The sequence below is a fragment of the Cryptomeria japonica genome, chromosome 9 (genome assembly GCF_030272615.1).
Source record: "Cryptomeria japonica chromosome 9, Sugi_1.0, whole genome shotgun sequence".
Lineage (NCBI taxonomy): Eukaryota > Viridiplantae > Streptophyta > Pinopsida > Cupressales > Cupressaceae > Cryptomeria > Cryptomeria japonica.
In genome coordinates, this window is record NC_081413.1 from 17,790,205 (window position 1) to 17,813,750 (window position 23,546).

General features: G+C 33.5%; 1 protein-coding gene across 6 annotated transcripts in view; it reads left to right on the forward strand.

The window, feature by feature from the left end:
* Positions 1-22,885: 22,885 nt before the first annotated feature.
* LOC131050699 (protein S-acyltransferase 11) overlaps positions 22,886-23,546 on the forward strand; it is a 78,061-nt gene continuing 77,400 nt past the window's right edge. For 2 of the 6 annotated variants that reach the window (XM_057984914.2, XM_057984913.2), the window contains exon 1: positions 22,889-23,285. The gene's annotated coding sequence lies outside the window, so the exon portion shown is untranslated. Of the gene's footprint in view, positions 23,286-23,546 lie in introns of all 6 variants that reach the window. The other 4 variants (XM_057984915.2, XM_057984916.2, XM_057984912.2 and 1 more) reach the window with 4 other exon arrangements.

Sequence of the window (23,546 nt, forward strand, 5' to 3'; positions counted from 1 at the left end):
AATAAGTTCCCATGTATTGTTCTTCTCAATCTAATTCAACTCTTCTTCGATAACTTTTATCCAATTCTCATCATTACAAGCTTCAACAACATATTTAGGTTCAATCTTGAAATCAAACATGTCTCTTCAACAACAATCCTTCTCCTAGACATCACACCTTTATTTTTGTCACCAATAATCTAATTTTCTTAATGATTTAATCTTACATACCTTGAGTCTTTTGATTGTTCTAATTCTTAGGTTCCTGAACTTCTTCACCATCAGCAACAATATCCGGATTAACTATCTCTACCAGATCATTTTGCTTTAGGATCTCAGTCTGCACTTCCTTTGAAATAACATCCTGATCATCAAACTCATATTTGCATGTTCTAATATGCTTCTCATTACATTCATCAACCTTCACATTTGCACTTTCCACTATCTTTCTCAACCTCTTATTGTAACATTAGCAAGCCTTACTCTTAGTAGAATATCCCAAGAAGACTCCTTCATCACATCTTGCATCAAACTTTCCTATATCCTCATCTCTTTTGATATAACATTTTCTTCCAAAAATTCTAAAAAATATCTAACTGTAGGAAGATGACTAAACCATAACTCATAGGAATCTTACCGGAATCACCTTTTATATGCACCTGGTTGAATGTATATACAACAGTGATAACAACTTCTCTCGAAAAGGTCTGCAGAATATTCCTTTCAATCAACATAGTCCTAGTAGCATCCAAAATAGTTTTGTTCTTCCTTTCAACAACTCCATTCTACTAAGGGGTTCTAGGAGCAAATAAATGTATTCTAATTCCATTCTTGTCACAAAATGAATCAAACTCATCAGATGTGAATTATCCTCCTCTGTCAGATCTCAGACATTTGAGTTCCAATCTTGTCTCTGTCTCCACCTTAGCCTTGAATATCTTGAATTTCTCACGTGCTTTTGATTTCTCACTTAGAAAGGTAAAACACGTCATTCTAGAATAGTCATCAATCAACAACATGAAATATTTGTCACCCTCCATGCTTCTCACTCTTTTAGAACCACACAAATTAGTATGCACAAGATCTAATAATCCATTAGATGTATACAACTTACTTTTAAATAAAATTCTTGTTTTCTTTCCCAACTAACATTCTTTACATACTGGATTAGAAGGTATCACAATATTAGGAAAATCTCTAACAACTTGAGTAGAACTTATCCTAACCATGCAGTCAAAATTAACATGACATGTCCTTCTATGTCATAACCAGCTTTCATCTATTTGAGCAATCAAACAACTTTTCTCACCAACATTTAAATGAAAGATATTATCTTTAGTCTTAGTTCCTGATGCAATCTCTATGCCAGAGGCATTTAGAATCTTGCATTTACCATTCTTGAATTGCAAATCATATCCCTTATCAACCATCTTTCCAACACTTAAAATATTATGCTTCAAACCTTCAAAATATAAGACATCATCAATATTATGCTTACCATCAAGAGAAATAACACCTCTACAACGAATTACACAAGCTTTATCATCTCCACATCTCACTATACCACCACCATACTTCTCCATATTCACAAATTTGCTTTTATCACTTGTCATATGATGTGAAAAACCAATGTCAATTACCCATTCATCTTTCTCTTCAATGTTAGCAGCCAAAGCTTTCTCCTCAACAATGCATCTTGTAGAATTCACCGATACCAGATTATCTTCCTTGATAACAATAAATACAAATTCATCTTCTGAATTCCCATTCTCAGACTCTTCATCTGTCACACCTTCATCAACAACATAATAACATTTCTTCTGATATCTAAACTTTTGATTAGGCTTATAGGGCTTATCATGCTTCTCATATCTATCATGCTTATCATGCCTATCATACTTTGACATCCTTTCAAGACACCTAGAAGAAAAATGTCCTATTTTATTACAAGAAAAAACTTTCAAAGGTAACTTTCCATTATACTTACCGGCTCCCTTAGGCAATCTCCGAGCAATAAGTGCTTCCAGCTCATCCAACTCTCTTTCCTGTTCTTCCATCTCTCTCATTTCTATTTCATATCTGGAAACCCTAGATGAACTTTCTCCCAGATCATACTTCTGCTTCCTGGATATAGAGGCCTTAAATGCACACTCAGATTTACCATGTGATTCTCCAAATTTACTCAACTCAAATGCAACAAGCTTGCCAACTAGCATGTCTCTTGTCACTGTAGTCACAGTCCAGATCTCATCAATAGCAACAACTTTAGATTTGTAAGGAGGCAAAGATCTCAACTCTTTAGCAACAATCTCATCTTCTTCAAGAGTTCCACCGACACATCTAATGTTCATGACAAGTTCATTCACTTTAGCCATAAAGGATTATATGTTCTCATCTTCTCCCATCTTCAACATCTCATACTTTCCTTTCGAACTCTGCAATTTAGCAACTTTTACATGTCTATATCCTTCATACAAGGTCTCTAACTTCTCCCAGATTTCATGTGTAGTCTGCAAGCCCATCACATTTGTCATCTCAGAATCATCCAACTCACTCAGCAATGCTTCTTTAGCACTTATGTTATGTTCAACATCCTTGATCTCACTTGCACTAACCAAACCATTCTGAGGAACATTGTAGGTATTTTTTATAATCTTCTAATAGTCTTCTCCAAGACACTTCAAATGACACTCCATCTAGTCCTTCCATACAGTGTAATTGCTTCCATCAAATCTCATTCTCTCTTTATTGAAAACATAGGTTACCATCCCAGATCTCCTCAAGCGGTCAAGCTTCTTCCGAAGGATCTAGCTTTGATACCAATTGTTGGCAACAACAATGAAGGAAAAGTGAGAGGGGGGAATCAGTTTTCATCGAATTAAATAAATTAAGAACAATTTCAAATCTGATCAACTGTAGCAAGAACAAAGATAAACACAATAAAAACAACACACATAACACCAATATTTTGACGTGGAAAACCCGGTTAAGGGAAAAACCACAGTCGGAACCTACCCACAATAAGATGATACTCTGCAGTAGTATGTGTAAATATTATAATGGGGAATGCACATGCATTCAGGCACACTGCATAGAGCTCACTGCTCAAAATATGATAATCTAGAAGGCTACAACCCTCAGGGAAGGTTCGCTACCTTACAAGAAAATTCGGACAACAATTTGGTTTACATGAACTGAAAGAATAGCATCTTCAAATGCTTGATGACAATTCCGGTTAACCACATTTGTCTGCCTTGCAACACTCTCTGCTCAACACTTTACATCAAAAGATGAATTCGCTTATTTGCACATACACCACTCTCTAATAACGTAGACACAACCTCTAACAACCACCGATCTCCAAATTACATGAATATAACACCTATTTATACAAATCATCAACATTGACCACAAGGTTAGCTCAACCCTTAAGACCTAATTACAAAATTACATCACACGATACATAAATCAACCACCAAACCAATACAATGTCGTGATGACATAGCATGACCCAAATAAAAATCTTCGAACACAAACACCACCAAAAATCTCGCCAAGATCATCTGCAACATGCTACACCACCAAAAAATGTCGCATAACATGAAGAGCATCACTAGACCCATAAGATCCTCAATAATGCGCACCATGATCAATGTAAACTAGGAAAACAAATATGAGATGATTAGGAAACACCAACAAGTGCGTTAGAACCATTCGCAATAGCTGCACCAACACCACTTAATCAAATATTCGTCGACCAACACGCTGATACTCAAGAATACTCAAACAATAGCAACTGGGACTAGAAAGATAACTTGTGGAACACCAAATAATAGATCATTTGAATTGAAGTTACACATGAGCATCCCAAACACTCTCCCAATTTTGCAACTCAATATATAATCATTTTGGAGTACAACGTATCAAACACCAGAACACTACAACACTGAACAGTGAAAAGCCAATCCTCAAACCAAAATCCATAACCTGATCAAATCACCACATAGCATCATGAAACCAACTCTGAATCAAGTATCTCTAGCTGATTGAGCATATCAAATAGATAAACCAACCAGATCAACTCTCTGCAATTACCAGAACACCAAAACACATGAATATGTTGACATCAATGACAACAACATATCCTAGCAGTAGTAATGTCCAACATTTTCCACCACAAAGAAAAATGTGCACCCAAAATTGAGCTCTACTCAATGTACTCTTACTGTGTTCCACCTTCCAGACTTAAGCAAAATAGACTTCGAACTTTTGTTAGAATGATTCTGCATATTTTAGATGAAACTTCTGATCTGAGTTGCCATCAATGACAACATCCAAACATTCCTCAAGCACTTATCTCTTCTGGTAGCATCTCTTGCCAACAACGCCTTCTCAATACAAGTGTCATCACTCTTTCTCCTATTGATGTACTTTCTTATTCTTTACATGATGTGTGACAATGAGGATCACCTCTATTTTATTAATTAGTCGTCTTATATTATGGAATTGAGATCAATCTATTATAATATGATAAAATATCTACATAACTCTATTTGGTTTCCTTTGTTATGGTATTGAGGGACCTTTATAATCACATCTTGTAACTAACACATGGTATAGAGTTAACCTCTATCTTTCTCTCTTCTATTTTCCCATGAAGTCTCTATATATCTCTTCATATATTATGTCATTACCCCATTATGTAGCACATGTAGATTAATTTCTTCCTTTATTGTCATTCATAGTGGTATGTTGAATCTTAAGTACAACCATATTTTTTTTGGTTTCATAAGACAACCTTCTTCATCATTATTTTCCTCACCTATATTTTGAATGGTACAAACAGTTTGTTCTAGGGGCAAGTATTCTTTCTAACAACCCCCCTGTTATTTCTTCTCCTTTACAATGCCTTAAATTTTTACATACTATGTTTGTAGATCTTTTAAGCGGGCATACAATCTAGTTACATATGCATTCACATATATGTGCATCCACTTTAGCTGCATGCTCCTTGAAATGTCGGTAGATTATAAGCCACCCAATAATAAAATTTTGTAGCTTGTGTGATTCACATGGTTTATTTTAGTAGTATTTGATTCATCTAGTAATAGGCTTTGCTAGACCATGCACTTTATATGACTTACCTTTTTAGTATCTCCTTGTCATCCCGCAACATAGTTTATAATGTCTAATTTTCATGAAAGTATTAAATGTGATTTGCATTACCCCTATGATAGAGCAAGATAGTGCCCAAGTCATAGATACTCTTTCGTATTGATTGATTCCCTATCTTTTTGTGTATATTATCTCTTTAGAGAAACCAATCAACTCATTACATTCTTCTTACTATTTTATGATTTCTCTATTTGTCACATCTTTTATTTTCATTGTATTGTGGGGATGATGCAAAGTATTGAGACCTCTTTTGGAATAAGGTCTCTTTCATATTTTTAATCCAAATTTTTTCTTTGTTTGTTTTCTATGTGCTTTTATGCCTTGTGTATGTATTGTTCATGTTTTTAGATATATGTTTATAATGTTCTGACACATTGTTTTGTAGATTTCTATTTTTTGACACTCTTTGCCTTGTGTAGGTTTTGTTGTCTAGCATATCTAGTTATCAACCTAGGGGCATGGTCCCCTTGCTTGAAGAGCTTTATCCTTCCTGTATATTATCTTTTGGGGGTTTAATGATGTTGTTTACTTTCTAGTATTTCCTTTTCTATAATTTAGCATGCATATTCACACATTTTCATAAGCTCACTTAAGTGGGGGTAAATAGAAAATTCTATTCCCTTGCAATTTCATTCTATGTTTTGCACTCACATTGGTGTGTATCCCCCCTAATGTATTTTTGTGTTTATTTAAACCCTCGTATTAGCCTTTCCCCTCCCATGGTATGAATCCCTTGTCTTCTCTTGTATCTTTTTGTCAAAATGATGTTGAAACTATCTAAACCTTATATTTTATTATTTTTCATTCTTTCTAGAGCTTAAATTATTTGGACACTAGTGCTACACATGGATGTTTGCATAATGCACTAGTGTCTCATGATGGTTTCTCATGTGTTGACCCTTTTTGAGAATTTCACAACATGTAACCTACCTAGGTTGGTGGTAACCACTTGAGACAAATCTAAATGGATTTATAGCTTCTTCTCCTTCCTTCTTTCCCATTTTGATTCTATCTTTTATTTTACCACACACTCTCTCACACATTGACTCTCTTACACTCTTAACCTATCTACAACTATCTATAACTCTTTCTATAGCTTCTTATAGATCTTCTTTATAATTTGTTCCTCCTTGTGAGCACATCAATGTCACTTCTTAAATATTCATGTTAAAGGAATTATGAAATTTAACATTTAACTCTTGTCCTCTTTGGCTTCCTTCAAGAGGTGATATTGTCCTTACATATTTGTTCTTATCTTCTTTACTTTTTTTAATTAATATTCTAGTATTCTTTTGTAATTCCCATAACGACATCAAGATATTCACATCTTTATTGTCTCTCTCATTTTAGTTATATTATTTATGGTGGCATTGCTCTTAATTACTACATGCACTTAGGATAGGAACACACTATTTTTTACTATATATATGATTGATTGTTTGTGGAAATTTAATGACCAATATAGGGGTTTGGCATAAAGGCAAGCTCCTAGATAGCCCCAAGCATTTTTTCTTTTATTTTTTCAAGTATTTTGAGAGCACTCAACCACATGGACATTTGTAAGTGCTTTCATATTAATTATTCCTGTATATTTTCTAATTAAAATTAGTTAGATCTTGTTAGTTAGCATATTTATTTATATTTGTATTACTGAATATAGTGTTGGTGCATTCCTATTTTTGGTTATATATGTCAGGTGAACTATTGGACTAAACTAGCTACTTTTTGAAAGTACTTCAATGTTTTGGACCACACAAATGACAACTTGTCACATAGATGTCCATGCAATGTAGTGACATATTTGATAGCATTCTTTATCTTTTGTTGCTAGGTACCTTATTTAATGTTTTTTTATGCTCATAGTAATGTAATATTAAATTTAAAGTAAACTAATTTTTACCTTTAACACATACAATACTTCATGACAAAATGCCAAAGTAGAGACATACATACATTTGGCTACAAGTGCATCTTGTGAGTGGATACACCTAATGATGAAAGCACGCCTGACATTCCTTACATATGTATTAATCTTGTCTACATCAAAATTGGCACATATGATTTTGTTACGCACGTGCAACATGCTATCCCATACACACACTAAATCATGATTTTCATGGTTTAGCATGTGTGATGACCTACTTTTCTATTCCCAGTTAATTATAATAGATTCTCCCCTAAGTCTAGTTTTTAGGCACATATCAGTATACTTGCACTTGTTGGTTGCTTATATTATTATTATTATTATTTAGACTACAAGAATTGGGTTGCCCCTATAAACTATAGTGTGTTGAGTAAGCTTTTTAACATGATTGATGATGTTGGCATGACACATCCTCTAATGCCATGTGGGTGGGGAGGATATTGGACCTTATGACCTCATTCCTAATACAAGAAACTCTTGTCAATCAATTGAAGACCCCAACTTGGTTGTTTATATTGTTACACTCACTCTACCTAGTGACAATCTAGTGGAACATGCTCTATTTTACTCATTTTCTATCTTTGATCTACTCTATGTACTCTAGGGTCTAAGGATGAAAACAATATATTTTCACCCTCTACTCCTATATATTCATCTCAAACCTTGATTTTTTTCCCTAATCAATTTTTCACCCCCTTCATTCTTTTTCATCTCACTTCTCTATTTTATCATCTTTTTCCCTTTATTTTTTCCATTGATCCCCATTTTTTTAATCATTTTTTTCTTTCAATAGGTCACTTATGCTATCCCAACCTCTTGAGGGGGCATTATGCCTCCAAATTTATAACCTCATTTGTTCCAACTGATTGGTACATATCACCACCTTCTTCATCCCAAAAAGCATTATATTTTTTTTTTAATATTGCTTCTACTAAATTGCAATGTTGTCTCAGAAGGACAAAATGTAAACACTAGAATCTCATCCCTGATCCACTCATTAAAATAATTCATATTCTATTAGTTAATCAACCTTCACCAAAATCACGTTAATTAAATAATCATTATTATTTAATTAATTTTAAAATAAATAAAATACCATATTAAAATATTTTAATAAATTATTTTTCATAAATATTAAATAAATTTAAATAAATATAATATCCATAAGTAATTTAATAAAAAAACATGATTTACACTAAATTGGATTGATTCATCAATCAGTTTAGTTAACTAATCAATTTATTTAGTTAGCTCATTAATCAACATGAGACAACTAGCTAATTATTACCACCTCTCCAAATATACTTCATTAACAATAAGAGTTAATTCATGATCAAAGATCAAATCCTAGCCCTCCATTCATCTCAACAAAAAAATTATAAATCCAAGATCAAATTTATCATTTACACACACAATCCATGAATGTAAAGTTATGTTGCTTAAGTGAGTAACCAATGTAGCTACGATTCCACATTCAACTCTTGAGCATATCCACATTTACAATGTACAACTAGAGATATTGAAGGCTTTCTTTAAGGCCTTTCACTTGGGTGCAATTACCTCTCAAACTCAAATAGAGGTGCAATTGGATATAAGGTAAATACTTGATTACATTTGAACCTCATTTTTATGCTTTGTGCTCTCTTATCCATAGTTTTAAATGAAAAAGTATATTTGCAAATGAATGGTTTAGTTTTTTGTTTTCTTTTGAGCACTTTCAAAATACAACTTCAAGAAGTTTTTTATTCCTCTAATTCAATCCAAAATATTGTTTGAATGTTTGTTTAATGCTTACTTTGATAGTCATATAAGAGATACATTTTACATTTGAAAGTTTTGAATTTCTATTGTATAATGAGTAAAATTTTATCTATAAATTATTTTCAATAAGTGGCTTCACTATTAAATGATATCAAAACATAGATTTTGATGTAATGCTTTTTTGACGACACAATTCAACTTATTGATTTCTGATGGGTGTTGTTTTTGGTGATGCCATTTTGGAATGGGAAAAATAACTCCTACAAAGGTTGGTTTTAGGGAGGTTGGAATAGTTGGTCCAACTCTAGAAATAATGACTTTATTGTAGTGTTGAAAAAGGCATTGGCACACTTTAGGGTGGTAGGTTTTTTCATGGTTTAGGCAACATATTTAAGGGTAGGAGCACTCAAATATCCATTAATGTGGATACTCAATACCTTCACCTATGAAATATTCTTAACCTTGCCATGCATGGACAACTTAATCAACTCATTATTGAAGAACAAAAATCTCATTTTATTCTTAATCTTAATCATATCCCTCCTAACCTTAACTAGTTTGAAAATTTTATGTGGGTCATACATTTTATTTGTTTTATATTTTTATCATTTTTGTAAGTTAATTCTTTAATAATTTTAGTTAGCACACTGACATCATCATAATCCAACCCATACTACAACTGTAAATTTTTAAAAATTAAAAAGATACAGTATAATAATATAATTGTAAAATAATGTATGTTAATGGGCATCATAGGGTTGATCCTAGGAAGAGTAGGGAGGACGTTGAATGGTCCAAACCGGAGCCCAGATGGGTGAAAGTAAATTTTGATGGAGCATCAAAAGGGAATCCTGGACCATCGGGAGTTGGATGTGTTGCTAGGGATGTAGAAGGTAACATCCTTGCAATGGAAAAGAAAAAAATGGGGATCAGAACCAATAATGATGCATAAGTCCAGGTGGCAATGTTGGCAGTGGATTTGGCAAAAAAACTCAATTACACCTGGAAGGTGATTCCCAGGTTGTGATTAAAGCAATTGCCAATGGGGATGCTCATGTGTGGAAATTTGACAAATTGCTACGCATCATTCGAAGGAAACTAGTAGGATTCAAAATTTTCAAAATCACCCATGTGTACAGGGAGGGTAATGTACTGGCAGACTCATTGTACAAAATGGCGACCAAGGTGGTGGGATGATATTGGTAGAGACCGACATACTGTCGAATTGGCGCGAGAGAGGGAAGGATGAAATTATGGCTAATTGAGTTAGCAGTAGGACTACCACATTTATTTCCATCTATTTTGTTGACCTTCGGGTTGGTAGGGAGATCAGCGTACAGTGAGGTGGTGTATTTGGATGATTTGCATTTATTTCCTCCAAGTCATACGTATGTAGGATTTATTACCATTTTTGGAGTCGTGGGAGATCTGCCTTTTATCTTTGTGTTGGGGTGAATTCATTTCATTCTTTTTTTTGTTTGTGGATCAAGTCTGTGGAGGAAGGTGAAATAGGATTGTGAATATGGAGGTGAACTTTAGCCTAAAAGCCTCCAAATAACAAATGGCATTTTGCGGCAAGATCATCATTAAGCGATTGAAGATCATCTTCACTATAGATGTCCCATTTTTTCTTATTCAGGTGCGGCAGGTCCTCGAGTATGAATTTTTGCTTGCAAACCAAAAATATTGCACAAACACAGATATTTCATCCATGTTTTGTGCATGAGGTCTAGAGTGTGGGAGCATTCAAGAGGTGAAAATAATTATGGAAAGGTGTGTGAAGCCAAAATGGAGGCAAGGGTGTTGGAATCAAGGAACATTGAGAGGGGGGGGTGAATAAGTGTTCTACAATTTTTAACTTTGTTAACTTGTTCTTTCAACCACTTAATGCAAATGAACAAAAGGAAAATGGAGAAACACAAAGAAATCAACAACACCATAACACCAAGATTTTTACATGGAAACCCGGTTAAGGGAAAAACCATGATGGGGATGAACCCACAATATAAATATACTCTGTAGAAGTATATAAATATTACATAGGAGAATGCACATGCATTCAAGCACACTACTTAGAGCTCACTGCTCAAAACAATAAAGGCTACAACCCTGAGAAGACTTGATGTCTTACAATATCTTTTACAAAAGATAATTGGAATGTCTAAACTAAAAAAAAACATCTAAAAATGCCAAAATATAGTTTTGGTTAAGCACAAAATACTTTAGTCTCACACTGCTCTATTCTTCTGATCTGCAATCTTCTGGAGCACAAATCCTTTATTTGCGTACGTGAAATTGTGCACAATCGATCATAAACACTTTCCACACATATCTCGATATATAAAATGAACATATCCATCTGACTTATATATCTGCAACATGAAATTAGATCTTCTACATGTCGGCTTCAAGAATTTTTTTTTATAAATAATGAAACGTGTATACCAAGTCGGCTCAATTCGAACTCTAATGCATATGCAGACCAAAAATAATTGTCCACACACTACCAAAATTGTATAACAACATGCCACGATCACATAACTGAGCACCAAAATCAATCCACATAATCCACACAATGATTATTTACATAATATTGCTAAATTGCTCTGGCAAACTGAGAACCAACACACCAGATCGTCTAACTCAACCACGAGTCAACACCGAATACCACAAACTTGGAATATGGTAGATAACACATCCATAATGCTTCCCTAAGATTCGTAACACAAGATATAAACATGTATTGAAGTACGTATCGATCAACCTATTCTCTGTCAAATATTTTGTTTTCCAGTCTACCAGACTTAACCAAAATCAATTACTCTTTCAGTATGAACAAATTGAGCTATGCAGATGGGTGCATTAGCATTAGTCGCCATCAATGACAACATTGGTTCATCTATGCAATGTCTCTTGCCAACAATCTCCCCCTTTGGCATTGATGGCAATACTTAGTGAAAAATGACAAGTGTCGGAACCTAAACCAAAACACTATACACTGCAACCAAAAATCTAACAACCGGACTTCAAAAGTAAAAAAATCTCCCTAAGATCAACATTTTTCACTTTCCTACACTCCCCCTTTGACATCAATGGCAAATATGGGGTTCTGGAAACTAAAGGTCTCATCAAAAGTTTATGTACAATCCTGGATATATATACACACAGACTATGCATATTCATATGAGCTAAAAAAAATCAACAAAAAGATTCTTCAACAAGGCATAGTCATTGTCCCAACTCTTCTTCATGCATTCCAAAATGGATATGTGACCACTGAATAACAAATCCTATATCTCAGTTGTTTGTAGATCTCCCAGATCATATGTGATTGCTGCATCATTAGCTTCACTCAAGGCACTCATAATTGTCTCCATTTTAGGTGCAATAAGACACCTAAGTTCACTTACTTTGTTAATCATCTCGTCCCTCTCATGCATTAGATTCTTGAGTTTGTCAAGTATTGGAATCACTTGACTCTCCTAAGTACTCATTGATGCTACTGACAAAGGATCAAAAGACTGGTATCACTGCCAATTTGTCTTCATTGTCTTTGCTCTCCTTATCAAAATTGCCAACAAACTTAGATAATGACAAGCATGACTTGTATACATTTCCGACTTTAGTCAAAATTTCCTTAATAATATTAATGCATGTAATCAACAAATTTTATCACTTACAATTACATTTTTCAGCATATCAAACCTTTTGATGTCAAACTCCTTTCAGACTAAGGCTTATGTTGATTTTTCAAGTGTCTCATTAAGTTTGGTTCAACTGATCCCGAATTTCTCCTTGCACTCATTTGTAGCTTCAAGATCATATCTAAGAAGAAGGATATGCTTTCCAAGATCTTCCTCATGTTGTCTAGATTTGTGCAGGTCAAGCTTCAGTTGGTCATTCTCACAATCAAGTTTGCAACATTCATCAAATTTGTCTTTTAATAGCTGAGCAAGATTCTCCTCATTCTTCTTCCTTTCCCCAATCTCCTTTGTCAATTTCATCACAATAGATTTCATCTCATTCTTTTGGACTTCATTATCTCTAACAAGTTTCTCACATTCTTTTGTCTTCTCTTTCAAGGCTTGGTCATCAATGATTTGCCTTTCTTTCTCCTTGAGCTTATCAACAAGTTCCTTTCTCTTCTCTCCTAACTTGTTCAACTGACCTTTCAATGTCTGGATGAAGTTCTCAGCATCCTTAATATTCGCTTTCATCTACCAGACCTCAGCTTGGGATTGATCAAGATCCTCAAGTGCCACAATAAGTTGATGTTGAAGACTACCAGAATCCATTGATTCACCTTCCTAGATCCTCCTCAAGTTGTTAGGCTTCTTCCAAGGAACTAGGCTCTGATACCAATTGTTGGAATCAAGGAACATTGAGAGGGGGGGGGGGGGGGGTGAATTAGTGTTCTAAAATTCGTAACTTTGTTAACTTGTTCTTTTAACCACTTGATGCAAATTAATAAAAGGAAAATGCAGAAACACAAAGCAATCAACAACAACACCATGACACCAAGATTTTTACGTGGAAAACCAGTTAAGGGAAAAACCACAGTTGGGATGAACCCACAATATAAAAATACTCTATAGAAGTATAGAAATATTACATAGGGGAATGCACATGCATTCAGGCATACTGCGTAGAGCTCATTACTCCAAACAATAAGAGATACAATCCTGAGAAGACTCACTATCTTACAATATCTTTTACAAAATATAATTGGAATGTTTGAACTGAAAAATAACATCTACAAATGCCAAAATACAGTTCCAGTTAAGCACAAAATACTTTAGTCTCACACTGCCTTGTTCTTTTGATCCGCAATATTTTAGAGCACAAATCCTTCACTTGCGCACGTGAAACTGTGCACAATCGATCATAAACACTTTCCACACATATATCGATATATAAAATGAACATATCCATCTGACTTATATATCCGGAACATGAAATTAGATCTTCTACATGTCGCTTCAAGAACACTTTATAAATAATGAAACGTGTATACCAAGTTGGCTCAATTTGAACTCCAATGCATATGCGGACCAAAAAGAATTTTCCACACGCTACCAAAATTGTCTAATGTTCAACATGCCATGATCACATAACTAAGTACCAAAATCAATCCACATAATTCGCACAATGATTATTTACATAATACTGCTAAACTACTCTGTCAAATTGAAAAACCAACACACTGTATCATCTAACTCAACTCTGAGTCAACATCGGATGCCACAAACCTAGAATATGGTAGATCTAACATATCCATAATGCTTCCCTGAGATCTGCAATACAAGATATAAACCTGTATTGAAGTGTGGATCAATAAACCTGTTCTCTGTCAAATACTATGTTTTCCAGTCTATCAGACTTAACCAAAATTAATCACTCTTCCGATATGAACAAACTGAGCTATGCATATGGGTGCATTAGCATTAGTTGCCATCAATGACAACATTGGTTCATCTATGCAGTGTCTCTTGACAACAAGGGGATGGACGAGTTGCTTGAGTGGGTGGAGCTGGGTAGAGGGTTCATTATGACTTTGGGGGATTGGGTGGTTGTGTCGGGCTACCCTCCACACGTTCATCCCTTCATTCTTTGGAGAGCCATGGAAGAAAGAAATGTGCGAAGGCATGAAGTGGTTAAAGGGTGGCGAGCGATGAGGGACTATGTCATAGATTGGGAGCTTGTCCTTGTCTCCGAGGTGCCATTTGAGTTGATGGACCTCACCAAACTCAAATTCAAATTGGCAGATTACTGGTGAGATGAGTAACCCCAGGGAAGATGCAAGGGTTGTGCTTCATGAGGCAGAGGAGTGGTAGGAGGCCATAGTTCCAAGAGGAACCAAAGGCAAGGCAAGGTGGAGCAGGTTGATGGTGGAAGAGGTGGGGAATTGGGATGATTGTTTGATTGATTTTCCTTATTTTTTATATTGTCTGCTCTCGATACTATATTTTTTTTCTGAAAACATTGTAATTTTGGAATGGGGCATAATTTGACCTGTAGACTTCATGGGTGATATTGAATGCCCGGTTGGAGGCTTTAGGATTGGAAGGGTAGGAGTTGGATGTTATTTTTGATGAGATACTCTAACGGAAATGTATGTATGATCTTGCAAACTTTTATCTAATAATAATAATAATACTAAATATTTACCGACCAAAAAAATAAAAAATAAAAAATAATTATAAAATAAAACAAGTGTCACGTAGTGGCGAGTACTTGCCTTTATAGTATTGTAATAAAAATATTTATTGTAATTCTTAATTTTTATAATTTTGAATTACTGTTCATTGTCAAAAATGTTAAAGGAGATTTGATTGGGGTAGTTTAGTAAAACTTTCTGATGGCACAAACAATGATGCCGAATAGGCAACTCTTTTTGGCAGACTTAGGTTGTGCAAGAGTAAGAACCTACCTTAATATGGACATTGAGGAGGATTCTTTAAATGTGGTGAGAGCAGTGATGAAAATTTTTGTACCAAGTTGGAAATGACAAATGTGGATTGCTGGCATTTGTAATTTATTAAGAGATGTTGGAGAATATTTGATCATACACATTTATTGTTAAGATGATCACACACATTTATCGTTAAGCAAATAGAGAGGCGGATTTTTTCTCGAACCATGCAATCGACCAAAGTGTATCAAAGGGATGACAAGTAACCAGTGTTGGGATAAGGAAAGAGGATGCCTCCATTACATAGTTTTGAATTTGGGTAGGGTCCTATTCGACAAGGAGCCAACACAATCAAGCAAGGACAATTTGAATCCTTTTCTATTCAAGCTTTGAGATCACTAACAAGTTAAATACATGCGAGAGATTGACTTTGAGTGTGGATTGTGGAACTAGTATAATGACAAGCTCAAAGAGGAAACATGATTTCATCTCGCTCCTAGATTGCAAGTGTAGCTACAAGCAAAAGTCTATCAATGATCAGTTAAATGAGGTTTTTTCTTTCATGGGCGGCATTGAAAAATATGTTATTAGAGACATTATTCGGGAGAAAAAACTGTTGAGGGTGCACATTCACATGTTGAGATCCTGGAGAGGTATGTGTACAACATAGTTCAAACAACAGGGAACCAAAAATACATGGTGAATACCATCAAATAATTGGTGCATCCGTAGTTAAAAAACATGGCTCTAGATGTGGTGAAAGACATTTTGTTGGAACTTGATCAAGGCTTATTAGTGATGTCATCTATGTCAAATCTTGAAAGGAGAGTGAACAACTGAAGGAGATTGTTGAAGTGAAGGCTCTTGAAGATAGCATAATAGATATTGTGAGCTCAGATTGTGGTAACTACATGAGAGAGGAAAACAACACAAACACACCAATGAGACATTATGTTAGAGATTCAAAATTATTAGGATAACAAATGAAGTAAGATCTTAAGCGCATCTCATTGTTCTCTATCTCCAAGGATCCTTCAAATCAAGGTGACTCTCAGCTTGGAAGAGCACTTGATCTATAGGATGACAACCAAAAGAACGAGGGATATATGATGATTCTAAGATCAAAATGGAAATGCAACTAAGATCTTAGTGATGATTTAGATATGAAACTAGATGATGATAGGATGCAAGATATTGATATGAAGCTAACTAGCATGAAAATGATGATATTAAACTAGCATATAAAATGAAGCTAACATGATATTGCTAAATGATATGCAAAACTAAAATGATCTAATTACTATTATTAAAGAGATTTGAACAATGCTTGATGAAATGAGACTATAAGTTTGATGCACAAAGACTTGGATTTTTGAAAATGAAGAATGAGAGCTCTATTTATAGGGAAAATAGGGCAATGGAGGATTGAGATTGAATCAACAAGGGCTAGGATTGAAAGTTATCAATCCATGTTTACAATTTTCACCAATGAAATGGTGACAATTGTCAACAAGAGATGGCTTGAGAGGAAATGTAAGAGGCATTAAATGCATGAGAAGACATGAAGGTTACCTTAGGAGGTAAGGGTTATGGTTAGGTTAGAGTTATCCATTGGATAAAGCTTTTACCCAAGGAGTAAACTCTTGTGCAAGGGTTAATAGGATAATTAGGGTCAAAGCCATAAGTACTTGATGAGACCCTTGAGTTAAATGAGGGTTAAGTTAGAGAGAAAGTCTCTAACCATGTGGGAAGGTTGAGTTAACCATTAATGGTTTGGAAGACTTTGAAGGTTAACTTGTTGAGGAAATAAAGCCTTTAATGCATTTCAAAGACTTTGAGACATTTTTGAGACATTTTTTTGACTCTCTTCATCTTGATGATGGATCACAGAGTGTGATCCGAAACGTTGATGCAAAAATCTTTCACACAATCAAATCCAGAAATGCACTCTTGATAATTAAGTGATCTCTCTTAAGGAATGTGCAAATGTTTAAGAGATGAATTAGGTTAATTAAGATAGGATTTAGAAGAATCTAGAAGGCTCTAGAAGAGGTTTATGAGGCAAATGGGAGATGTAGGATTTTGCAAGTGGGGGGGGGAAAATAATTTAATTAAAATAAAATTAATTTATTTTAATTTTGGTTGCAACTTGCATTTGTAGGATTTAAATAAATATTGATTTATTTAAATGTGATTTTTAATTTTGCAAGTGGGGGGATTTAATTAAATGTAAATTTAATTAAATGGGCTAGAAGGGGATTTTAATTAAATGTGAATTTAATTAAAAATGGCTAGAAGGGGGATTTTAATTAAATGTGAATTTATTTTAAAATGGCTAGAAGGGGGATTTTAATTAAATGTGAATTTAATTAAAAATGGCCAGAGGGGGGATTTTAATTAAATGCGAATTTAATTAAAAATGGTTAGAAGGGGGCTATTAATTGGAAGAAATAGGGATAATTAAATGAATAAAATTCACTTAATTTGTTGTGCAACTTTTAGGTGTCTATAGATACATATGCCTATCTTGTACGCTTTAATAATGAAGCTTTATCTTTGACATAGATCGAATGGCTTCAAGAGATCATCGAAGTTATTCAAGTACCGATGCGTACTCTATATGAATAAATATGTAATCTTTTTTTTGTAAGTAATGGAAGGGAGCTACCCCTATGGTTGTAATTTGTTGAAAAAAAATTCAATCATTGTTATTTTAAAATTAGATTATTTCAATTGTATTTTTGTAATATTAACTATTTCTCAATCCAATTAAATATTATTAATAATTATAATATAATATAAACATTATAGTGAAAATATACATTTTTCTTATTAATAAAATCCTAATTTAATTATAAAATCTATATAATTATAATTATAATAATAAAATTAATCCAAAACTTAATTATTAATTATTAGTTTAAGATTATATATTATTTTAATTAATAGTTATGTAATATTAATTATAACTGATCTTAATAAAATAACTATTGATAATTATAAAATTATATAATATAAACAATAAAGTGAAAATACGTATTTTTTAATAGCTAAATGAATATTTAAATTAATGATTAAATATTATTATTATTTTTATAGATAAGTGCTATCAAAGGGGATAGCTCCCATTACATTGAAAGATAAAAAATATGACCCAATCTAGATCAAACCACCTAGAGCATACTCTCAGACCACATTAGTTTGTGAGGTAATTGAAGATCACAACTAGACATCTTCCAATCTCCATAACCTTGACGACACTTGCAGTTGAGAGCTAATTACCATCCGAGTTTAGCAATTTGCAGAAGGGGTAAAGTTGTTGTTTATTACAGCAATTCGGTACACCTCCCAAGCATTGTCAATGAAATTCTTTTTCCTCTGCATCCTTTCATCATCTATAGTAGAGACTAACGACCCAATTTCAACACCATCATCATTCGAGACATAATTGTCACAGTTAAAGTATATCTTGAGAATGCTCACAAATTTTCCCTCTTCCAAATCTAGGATGGCATTTGGAATTGTCTCCCCATCCACCTCCCAGATGAAATTTGAGATCTTCTCAATGTAGCCTTCTTTAGAATCTATTATGTCAACCAACGGGCACAACATTGCCTCATAAACAAACCCATCACACCAATGGTGATCCTCACCCAGACAAACTTTCACCAGATCCCTTATGCAACTTTCCCCCACCCGTCGATCATTCGTGGTGAAAAAGTGTCGACACTACTCCATTAATGTTTCCTATTTGCATAAGCAACTTAGATTGAAGTGATTTGCTATTCCTTAATGCAGATTGATTTGTCTATTACTAGTAACCAATTTATAGCCAATTTTGTCATCCATGACTTGCCCAAAAAAAGATTTATTGAGATTTGCTTAGGCTATTGCCAAACTAAAAGGATTTCTTGAGCCAATGCCATTCTAATCTTGGGGGCCAATCACAAATGGATGACCAATTAATAGATACCATGTTTATATCGAATCAAGACAAGATCCCAATCGTGAATAAAAACTGTTAATCCCGTGCATCCAAAGAATAAGCTAGGGTACTTAGAGCCATCTAATGATTAAATATTATAAAATTATATTGTATATATTAAATGATTAAAAAGAAAATTATGATTTTCTAAAAGTATTAATAAAAAATAGAATGATTTCAAAACAAGTTATACAAAATTATAATTATAAAAGATAAATATTTGGGTTTATTTTTATTAATAGAAATATTTGTTATGTAATGCTTGTAATTATTTATTGAAATTTTTGTTTTATTTAATTTAAATGGTGTGAGTCAAATCCCTATACAATAGTTAATTGATTTTATTACCCATATTTTCATAAATAAATAAATTATATATATATATATATATATATATATAGAGAGAGAGAGAGAGAGAGAGAGAGAGAGAGAGAGAGAGAGAGAGAGAGAGAGAGAGAGAGAGAGAGAGAGATCATATTATTTACAAGATAATTAATAAAAATTAAAAAAAGTTAATTAAAATACAAATTTATTTTTTAAATATAAAAAATCTAAAAAAAAGCATGTAAAATCAATCATTTCTATATTGTTTCTACAAATAAATAATTTCTAATTTAAAAATATAAATTTGAACTTTATAAAAATCAAGTTTATTTTTGAAAACAAAATAACAATCACTTTTGATTGATGTAAAAAATTAATAAATTAGGCTTAAATTGATAAATTACCTAGACAAATACTAATAAAACAAGTGCCACATAGTGGCTAGTACTTGCCTTGTTTTTAGTATAGTTTTAATAATAATTATGATTTAATTTTAATAATGATTATATTTTAAAAATTATAATAATTAAGATAAAAAATTAAACATAATTATTTCATAATAATTAAAATTTTACTACCTGTTAATGGGTCCCGGAGGGCTAATCCCCTTTCAGAATCAGCAAAAGAAGAGGCCAAATGGGAACCGCCTACTAAGGACTGGATTAAAATAAACTTTGATGGGGCTTCTAGGGGAAACCTGGGAATCTTAGGAGTGGGAGTAGTCGCAAGAAATGATAAAGGGGTTATCCTATTCAAGGGGCCTCGACGACTTTAGAATGGGGACAAATAATGAAGCTGAAGCACAACGGCACTAATGGCCGCAAAATTGGCCATAAACATGAAAGTAACAAAAGTGCACCTAGAAGGGGATTCCCAAGTGGTGATCAACACAATAGCGAAGGGTACCACCCCCTCGTGGAAACTATCTCATTGGGTGGAGATAATATGAGAAAAACTCACTTCTTTTGAGGATTTTTCGGGTCTCCCATGTCAGGAGAGGTGCCAATGCAGTGGTGGACCTCCTCTCCAATATTGGATGTGACATAACATGTCAAGTGGCAAAGTGGTGGTCGGGAAATGACAGAGTATGGAAGTGGATTTAATGCAGTCTGAGAAGCACAAACCAGTAAGCTCGCAAGATAGCTAAAAAGGACGAGTCATCACTATCACAGGCATCGTAATTAATGTGGCAGTTCAAAAGCACGAAGTGGTTGTTCGAGACAATGGCGGTGGGCAGTAAATCTGCCATGAAATATCTTTCCATTAATACCACAGATTATGCATTGATGTCTTGTCGCAAACGACGATGGATTTATAACTATTTTGAATTTTGAGTAATGTATTAGTTAAAAACCGGATTAATGAAGGTTTGTTGTGTCTCTGCAATTTTTTTTTTTGTATCAACAGGGTTTGAGTAGGTTTGATGGAGACTAATTTCACTCTCAGAACATAGAAGAAATTGGTCCCTTTTCTGGGAACGGTGTCAGACAAACGAATGCAAGGCCTTTTAAAATATAAGGAAGAAAAGTTGTGGAGTGCGGCTTGGCTAATGCTAGGGGACGAACTGGTGCATATCCATTTTAGGTACAGGACAAACATGGAGGTCTATTCTTTGATAATGGCCTGGGCTTGCGAATTTGAACCTGAAGTGGAGAAAGTCAAGCTTACAATGAAAAAGCTTGTTGACGGGGACTACTTGATTAATCTTGATTCCATCTTGGAATGGGTAATCCCTCAGACCGGAATTCGTATCCGAGAAGGAGAGGCAGCGGAGGAGATACTACCATTTGTCAGAGGACCGAAGAATCGGTTAAAGGAGCAATGCAGGGAACGAGCTCGAATTGGCTGGGAAGCCATGAAGCTTTGTGTCAAGTTGATACGAACATACGAGGTCTTAAAGGCACTCAAGGTGGTGGCGCGCATGGAGGTGGGAAGAGAGCTTCATGACCGTTTCGAGGAGGGGAGAGCAGTTCAGTTCCTAGCTAGCCTTGAAGGTGACCCAGACTTTGGGAACTTGGACTGCATTCCGAAGATGAAGACTGAAGTAGCCAAAGGGAAAGCTTTGATAGAGATTGCGGATGAGGAGGTGAAGAAGACGAACCAGAGCGATTCAGACTGAGCGATCACGGTGCCAAAAATCTATTTTTTTGCTTTATGCTTATATGGTTTTTTAAAACAATAATATTTCTGGATGACTGTAATATTTTGTGCATGACTGCACAATACTGTTTTTACTTCTATTTCCGGTTGGAACTCTGCACAGTAGGTTTGAACTGAAATTTTGGGCTGATGTTGAAATCAGAATGGCTCTCGTTGAATGTAGCTATTTTTGAAAATCAATATAACAAAATTACCGATAAAAAAAAAAAAAAATTTACTAGGAAAAATAATATAAATTAAAAAATCCTAATAAATTTTTAATTTCACAAAATAAAGTTAAATAATTGAAATAGTTTTAGATTTAAATCTACTTTAAAAACTAAAATATAATAAACAAAAATGTGTAAGCAAAACTATATAAAAAATTACATATTAAGAAAAATTAAAATTAATAATAAATAACAATAGTCTTGATAGATAATAATTTTATTAAGTCAAATTAATTAAATAAAAATAGTAATAATTTTTAAAATTCATTATAATTTAAATATAATAAAATATGTATAAAAGTATAATTAGTTTTAAACATATTAATTCAATAAAAAAAATTGTAACTAAAAATAACAAATCAATTTATTTTATTATAACATAACATTTTTTTACTTATGTAATTATTATTATAAATACTTTTATTATTTGATTTGATTATAGATCTATTTATGTTATAATAATATATTATTAAAATAATGTAACATTATAAAATTCTATATTTATTTTCCTCTATAAAATACAGAATGTCCATTAAATTTGGTCTGAACACATAGTTGCCACTAAAACTAATTAACCCGCTTATAACAGCTAAATTGTATTTAGCTAATAAGTGTACAGAAAAATAATTTTTAGTAATTTATAATGTTAAAAATTGTAGAATTAGATTTGGTAAATAAAAAGATTGAAAAAATTAAATGTTAAAATTTGTTTGTGATTGGTTCAAATTAATTTTTTTAATAACTAGTTAACTGGAAAAACAAAAAACTCATTACAATAAAAGTACTAATAAAAGTTATTAAGATAAATTCTGAATTAAATTAATTAAATTTTCATATTTATTAAACCTAATTCAAGAGACTCATGATTTTATTTCTTTACACGATTAAACTAAAAGTCAAATGCTGCAAGGTAAATGAAAATAAAGTTGATACCCCCGATTTAATCCTAATCAAGGAAGTCGCCTTTATAAATATTGTGTCTAAAACATACAATATTATGAAGTTACCCTCTGAAAAGGAGGAAAGAATAAAGAGCAGTCCGCTGCTTCTTCAAAATCCATGGAGTTGTCCCCTTCCCCAGAAACAGATAACCAGTTTCACATCGGTTCTGTCCACGGAAAGAATAAAGAGCAGTCTCCTGAGTCCAAAGTAAAGATCCTTTGTCTCCGATTTGAATATAGAAAACCACCACTTTTAATGATTTGAGTTCTTTTTTGTTCATTTCTTGCTTGAGATTTTGGTTGAAGCCTCATCAATTCATTTCAAAGACCAAACTTCCATTTCACTCTGGTGGAAGATCAATGGAAACGCACTGGGTCTAAGCAGAAATTCTAGGCCGACGTGGACACCAATTCTGTAAGTCTATAGTCAATGATTTCTCTCTTTTTAATCTTTTCTGCCTCTAAATGTCTGTAGGCGTCGATGAATTTCTTCGTATGATAAAATTCATGTTTCAAAAACAGAATAGGTTCATAAAATTCAAGATACTTAGATTGCCATTATTGAATAAACAAGATGGGTGTTGTACGATATGGCTCAGGTAGGAGTGCACAGTTCAAAAATACAAAACACGTGTTAAAAAATTCAAAACGGTTAAGTTGTCATTTCATAAAACCA